Source organism: Mus caroli, unplaced genomic scaffold (assembly GCF_978045245.1).
Source record: "Mus caroli unplaced genomic scaffold, Mus_caroli_1 scaffold_12, whole genome shotgun sequence".
NCBI classification, from domain to species: domain Eukaryota; kingdom Metazoa; phylum Chordata; class Mammalia; order Rodentia; family Muridae; genus Mus; species Mus caroli.
The window spans coordinates 27,718,816-27,726,359 of record NW_028227267.1 but is presented as its reverse complement, the minus strand read 5'-3'; the positions used below and the strand labels follow the sequence as shown (position 1 = coordinate 27,726,359).

At 45.8% G+C, this 7,544-nt stretch overlaps 1 long non-coding RNA gene across 1 annotated transcript; it reads right to left on the bottom strand.

Annotated features, from left to right (window-relative positions):
- Nucleotides 1-472: 472 nt before the first annotated feature.
- Nucleotides 473-3,682, bottom strand: LOC110309818 (uncharacterized). The gene is made up of 3 exons (XR_002379748.2): nucleotides 3,632-3,682; nucleotides 867-1,013; nucleotides 473-689 (listed from the first exon to the last, which is right to left on the bottom strand). It is a non-coding gene; the product is annotated as an uncharacterized LOC110309818 (long non-coding RNA).
- Between the last annotated feature and the right edge of the window lie 3,862 nt (nucleotides 3,683-7,544).

Here is a 7,544-nt window from a genome sequence, read left to right as displayed (position 1 = left end):
GGTGCTGGGCACTGAAACTTGGGAATGCTAGGCAAATGCTCTACCGTTGAGATACAAACCCAGCCCTGGGTTTTTTGAGACCACTTTGTAACCCAAGCATCCTACCCTTTGAACGGCTCCATTATTTTAAAGTAATTTCCTTTTCTTACACGAGGTGGAGCTGTCGCACTGGCAACAGAGACGCATCCTTGCGCGAGGGAGATGCATGCTCTTTGCTGAGAAGTGAAGTCACAGCTTTGAGGTCCTGCTTAGCTCTCAGGTCCACTAAAGTCCTCCAGAGCTTTGAGAACCTACCATTGGGCCTGGGCACCTCCCCCCAACCCCCATCCCCGGGCGCAGGACCCAGCTGAGCCTCTGCATCTGCATTTCCAGCTTCTCTGGTCGTTTCTGGCTACAAAGGTTTAGACTTTCTGGACCTGGGAAATCAGGAGAAAGGCAAGAGCTAAACTGGGGAGAAGGATGGAGATGCAGTTTTAAGAGGCCTGGCTGAGGAAAAGGCACGGAAACCCAGCGTCCTGCTATTGGAGCCAATTGTTAAGCGGGGGCCCAGGGCGTCTCAAGAAGGGCGAGTTCCGGTAGAATGGCCAAGTCTGAGCCTGGGGTGCCAATTCGGGTCCCTGCTGGCCTCAATACACTGGACGCCCGGTGGAGAAGGATGCCAAAGCTACACTGTAGAGGAGTCCAGCGAGCTTAGGAGGTGAGTGTAGAAAACAGGTGATTTAGGTTCAGCAGGGTACGGGGATGGGGGAGGTGGAGGGGGGGGATGGGGGTGAGGGAACGTAGAGTCCAGAGAAGTTCAATTTGTCCTCTTTGGGAGTCTGAGCTTCATGGGCAAGCTGGTATTCTGGGTATCCAAAGATACCTACCTTCGAGAAAAGGAAAAGTAGAGGCTGGGGATCAGGTCTCTGTGGACCAGAAGATGCCTTGAGCATCAAGAAGCTCCCGGTGGCCTTGTGCCTTCTTCACACCAAAGTGTGGAGTGCAGGAGTCAGGGCCTGGAAGATAGGCATCACCTGGGAGAGGAAAAATAAAGGCATCAACAGGGCAAACTCCACTGTCTGTGGGTCCAGGTTAGGAGCAGAGGAAATGGCTTACAGAACGGTGCAAAGGGGGACCAGACCCAGGCCCGTGAATCAGGAGAGTGTGAATGACCCGGATCTGATCTCTCTACTCTCCCCAACAGAAGACTTACGGAACAGCATATCAAATCTGGGATGAGAAAAGAATGAGGAACTTTGTCTTAAAGCATCTTTACCTGGGGATGGAGAGGTGGCTTTGTGGTTAAAAGCACTCGCCTGCTCTTCCAGAGGACCCAGATTCAATTCCTAGCACTCAGGTCACAGCCCATAGCAGTCTATAGCTCCAGTTCCAAGGAATCTGACGCCCTCTTCTGGACTCTGTGAGCACTGCTTGAACATGGTACACATCATAGATGAAGGCAAAACACCCATAAAATAAAAATACTCATAAACCGGGCAGTGGTGGCACACGCCTTTAATCCCAGCACTTGGGAGGCAGGGGCAGGCAGATTTCTGAGTTCAAAGCTAGCCTGTTCTACAGAGTGAGTTCCAGGACAACCAGGGCTACACAGAGAAACCCTGTCTCAAAACAAAACAAAACGAAACGAAACAACAGCGACAACAAAAATACACATAAAAGGAAAATAAAGAATCTTTCCCAGAGTTTAGCAAGAAAAGAGGCTAGTTGCTAATGATCTCTACTAACCCGGAATAGCACACACATCCATAACCAGCTGTTACCACCAGAGGTGGTTTGAATATGCTTGGCCCTGGAAAATGGCACTACTTAGAGGTGTCGCCTTGTTGGCGGAAGTGTGTCACTGGGGAGTGGGCTTCGAGGTCTCCTAGTGCTCAGGCTCCACCCAGTGTGGACCGGGAATCTCCTACTTGCTTCCTGGGGATCGAGAGCACTCTCTGCTCCTCCAGCACCAAGTCTGCCTGCATGCTGGCAAGTTTCCACCATGTTGATAATAGACTGAACCTCTGAAACTGTAAGCCAGCCCCAATTCAATGTTTTCCTTTATAAGAGTTGCCTTGGTCATGGTGTCCCATCACAGCAATGAAATTCTAACTAAGACAGGAGTGAGGTGGTTTGAATAGGTTTGGCCCCTATAGAATCATCCCTCTGAATGCTTAGCCCACAGGCAGTGGTGCTATTAGGAGGTGTAGCCTTATTGGAGTATGTGTGACTTTGTTGGACGAAGTGTGTCATTGAGGGGGTGGGCTTTGAGGTCTCCTATGCTCAAGCTCTGCCCAGTGAGGGGGGATTCAGATCCCCTCCTGGGCGCCTGAAGAAGCTGGTCTCCTTCTGACTCAGCTCCTTCTCCAGCACCACGTCTACCTGCCAGGCTGCCAGGCTTCCTGCCATGATGATAATGGACTGAGCCTCTGAAACTGCAAGCCAGCCCCAGTGAAATGTTTCTTTTATAAGGGTTGCTTTGATCATGGTGTCTCTTCACAGAAATAAAACCCTAAGACACCATCCTATACCCACATGATCCATTCAACATTTGTCATAGGTGATAAGTTGCTTTCAACTCAGCTGGTTTGGTCATATTAATAATATGTAATATTAGAGCTAACTTTAGTAATATTAGAGCTAACTCTGCCACACCCACATGCACACGCATATACAGGCCATATGCACACGCACACACACACACACAGGTATAACATGTGTAAACACACACCCAACACATGCACACATACATACATACCACATCCACACAGCACATGTGCACACACCTCACAGGCACATTAGTCTGGATTAGGGTCATGGCCGGCCACGAGGGAGAAATGGAAAGCTATTTAACACCAGAACTGTAATTCCTCTTAGCTTGTAAAAAGCTGCCTACATGGGGAATTTAAGGCATAGTAAGATTGATTATATTGTTTTCTTAAAGGCAAGTTAAATTTAAACAAGCTGAGTACACACTTGTGTGAACAGATGAATACATAGTTTTACATGCTCTCAAAGCATATAATTAACTTGGTTACAAGGGCAGGTAAAAGTTCAGTTTGAAAAGGCAGGTTACAAGAGGCATTTCCCCCCCTAAAAAAGCATTTCTACATAGTTCCTGATATTTTCCTATTAAATATTTTACAGCTTTGCTCCCAGTCTGGAAACCACTCTTTCACCCTCCTGAAAATGTCCTCAAAGCCCCTGCTTGGGTCACATGCTAAAGGCTTTGATCTACAGCAGTACCCTCGAGTTCCCTTTTATATGCTTTCTGATACCCGCCGTAGTTTCTTTTTTGATGCCTATGCTAATTTGAAATATGCTTTTTAGCTTTTATTAACAATTACAAGGCGCCATGCTCCCAGCTCTTTGGGCGGGATTGGTTGAGCCTTGTTTGACTTGTATGTGATGAAGCTTTGTGTTTCCTGAGAGTAATAGATTATATTTCTATTTTGTGAATCATCCTTGAATGTTGTATACACTCACTTAGCATAATTTGATTTTAATCAGGATTCCTTCCAGCCAAATAGTAGTAAGATTTAAGAGCTTAAACTTCCGTCCCTTTAGTGATCTCCCATATTTACAGGCTAGCGTGTTCACTTCCTTTTACCCCTCCCCAATCCACCGTTGACGTTCGTATCACCACTCTTACTGTTTAGCAAAATGCTCCTTTGGACTTCACGGCATCCTTACTTATTTCTTCCCTTCTCGTTTTCTTCCAACTCACTACCTGTGGCAGCTGGAATCAAAATGGCCCCCACAGAACCGATCATAGGAAGCAACAGTATTAAGAGGTGTGGTCTTGTTGGAGTGGGTGTGGCCTGGCTGGAGGAAGTATGTCTGGGTCTCTTCCGGCTGCCTTCAGATCAAGATGCAGAACTCTCAGCTAGTTCTCCAGCACCATGTCAGACTCATGCTGCCGTGCCTCCTGCCATGGCGATAATGGGCTAAATCTCTGAACTGTAAGCCAGCCCATTTGGTCAAATGTTTTTCTTTATAAGGGTTGCCGCGGTCATGGTATCTCTTCAGAGCAATTGAAACCCTAACTAAACATTTCTTTCTGGATTTATCTACCTTCTTTCTTAGGTCTACCCTACCCTGTTCCCAGGAAGACCCTTGGAGGAATAAACTCTGACACCATTCCCTATTGAACATATTTACATTTCACCCTTACCCCTGAGCAGTGCTTTAGGATGAATTTAATCTGGGTTATTTCATGGATTAAACCTAGGCATTCTGCAGACACTGTTCCCCCATCCCCCTAATACCTGCTCTTCTCTGTCTGTCTCCACACTCTATAACCCCAGGTGACCTCTGACCCTTCTTTTATCTGTTTATTTGTTTGAGGTAGAACCTTGAGTAACCAGGGCAACCTCAAGCTCCCTGACCTTGGACTCTATCTTCCCAACTCTTTCCAGGTGCTAGGATTACAGGTGTGATTGACCACACCCAGTCAGTGATTTCCCTGCCTCAGCTCAGGTAGTAGGGTGACAGATGCACACCACTTTCTTGGAATGTAGTCTTCTGTTTGCTTGAATCGAGTTCTTCTGTGTGTGGCTTCCTGCCCTCTGCTTTAACATTCTGAAGTGCATTTGCATGCCCAGTGCCAAGGTTCACATATTGTTTGGTGTGTCCACCAAAGGTCCGCATGTAGGAGCCTAGCCTGCCCACTGGTGTTGAGGTGGCAGAGCCTTTGAGATGCAGGGCCTGTGCAAGGCTGTGTAACCACAGAGATAGTATCGTAAGAGACCACTGTGGTCACAAGAACGTAGTGCCCCAGAAACGGTAAGTGGTCAGAAAGCAAGATCGGCTGTTACGATTGCCTTGCTTCCAGTCTCACCCAGGACTTCTTCTTCATGCCCTGCCACTACCCTGCCATTACTGTGACACTATCTGCCATGAGGCCTTCACCAGAACCAAGCAGAATGCAGCACCGACCTCTTGAGCCTCCGGAACAGCAAACTCTTAGTTCAATCCCTTCTCTTGAGATATTACTCAGCTTTGGGTATTTTGCTATAGTTACTCAAAATAGACCAAGTCAAGATCTGATTTTATCTTTATAATCCTGCGCTGCTGAATATCCACGTCTGTCAGTGGTTCTGTGAGCCAAGATCGCCTCATGACAGGTACTTCCATTTTCTCATCATAATACATAATACATATCATTTCAATACATAATAGAATCTTTTTCTATCCCCCAAGCTTCTTGTTGTATTCATCCAATTCTTATCTTCCATCGCTCTCTATAGAAGTGGTTCTCAGCCTTTCTGATGCTGCAACCCTTCAGTACAGTTCCTCGTGTTGCGGTGACCCCCAGCCTTAGAATTACTTTCGTTGCGGCTTCATAACTGTAATTTTACTACTGTTATGAATCACAATGGAAATATCTTTGGAAATAGAGGTTTTTCAAAGGGGTCATGACCCACAGGCTGAGAACCACTACTCTACAGGATCTAACTCACAAATATTCTTTTTTTTTGGAGAGGACAGAGTCCACCTTGAGACAGGGTCTCACTCTGTCATTTTAATTGGCCTGAAACTCACAAAGATCTGCCTCCTGGGTGCTGGGATTACAGGCTTGTGCCACCACACCTGGCTTTAGAAATACTAAATTAATCTACTATTCAGCGCAATATGCAACGTTGAAGTTCTAATTTCAGTGACATGATATTTTAGTTTCAGTAGTTTTATTATTTTGGTTTATTTTCTAAATTTTGCTTTTAAGAGAATCTCAGACATCCAGAGCTGGCCTCAAACTTGATATATAACCAAAATGACCTTGGGCTCCTTCCTAATCTACCTGCCACCCCCCTACGATTACAGGCATCTGCCACTGGATTGGGTTTCTCTGGTGCTGTTACTGATTAATTCCCCCAGAGACCACACGAACACTCTTAAAGCCAGTGGCTGTATGGGGAGTTTGTGTAAATCATGCAGTCCTGAGCCTCACTATTTTCTGACTTTTATGCACAAAAGCCACATCCTGGTTGACACACTTCAGTCCGCAAGAACAGTTAGTGAGAAGCAAACCTAGAGAAGGCAAAAAAGCAAGGTTGGTGGATTTAGGGACTGTCCTAGATCCCAGAGCTATGGACTAGGGCTTTGACGGATTAGGTCTTTATTCTCCTTTCATTGGTGCTGGGGCCTATGTTTTGTGACCTAAAGTCAGAATGATGCCTCTAGCCCAGCGTCAGTTGTGCTATAGTCTCAGGCCTGTTACATTCCCCACTGGTTTAATAAGCATGAGTCATAAGCTCATCTTGGGGCAGGGGGTTTATCATCTCCTCAGCACTAATAATTTAACAAAATTTGTTTTTGTTTTACATAGTTAAGTAGGCAATTGAGCAAGCAGCACCCTGTAGTGAGACCAGGAACAAAAGGATTAATAAATAGCCCAGTAATGTCTATAAGTAGAGTAGAGTAGCTAGCCAAGGGGACCAGAACAAGATTGGCACCAGTTATCAGACATTTACACCACCACCCCTCCCCTTTTAAGGTTATTTTTGGCTAATTATTTTTTAATGATCCGTGACTGGTTGTCATAGAAGCAACGAGGTTTCTCTTAATGTCATATAGAGATCTCCTTGTTTCATGAAGAAGAGGTCCAAACTGCTTCTATTCTGAAGAACAACCTCTACTAAGGAGTCTACCTACGCTTCCAGGTGGAAGTAGTGATTTTTTTAAAGATTTATTTATTTATTTATTTATTTTATGCAGATCAAAGCATTACCGCCTTCCTCATTTAGTCAAAAGCAGACTCTGTGTGTCTGGTTTTGTCCCTTTGTTGGTTTTAGGAGATTTTGAGGCTAGAGAGGAGTAATCTTATCCCTCCATATAAGCCAGGAAGATGCCACAGCTTTGTGGGAGCCTGCACTGTCCCTTGCATGGAGCATTGTCAGTGGAACTCTGTCCACTCTAGTGACAGCAGAACATGAGTTTTGCATCTGTGAGCTGCTTCAGGAAGCCCGTCTTAGCAAAATGTATACTCATCTCAGCTGTTTTATAACTAAAATTTTGATCCCAAAGTCCCCCCTCCCTCCAGAGCCTAAACAGTGAACGTTCTCTGATTTTTTTTTCTTTCTTTTTAAGCTTTCTAATCAGCCGGGCAGTGGTGGCACATACCTTTAATCCCTGCAGAAGTCAGAAAAGGAATCCCTTGGAACTGGCGGTATGCATGGTTGTGAACCACCATGTCAGTGCTGGAGACTAAATCCAGGTCCTCTACAAGAGCAGCGGGCGCTCTTAACCACAAGCCATCTGTGACGGTTTGTATAGGCTTGGATCAGGAAATGGCACTATAAGGAGGTGTGGCCTTGTTGAAGTAGGTGTGTCCTGTATCATGCCTGCCCAGATTCTGCCATGCTCCCGCCTTGTTGATAATGGACTGAACCTCTGAACCTGTAAGCCAGCCCCAGTTAAATGTTGTTTTTATTTGGCCATAGTGTCTGTTCACAGCAGTAAAACCCTAACCAAGACACCATCTCTCCATCCCAGGACTCGATGTCTTTGAAGGACAACAGGGTAGCAACTGACTTTCTTGAAGATGGATACGTTCCCAGAAACAG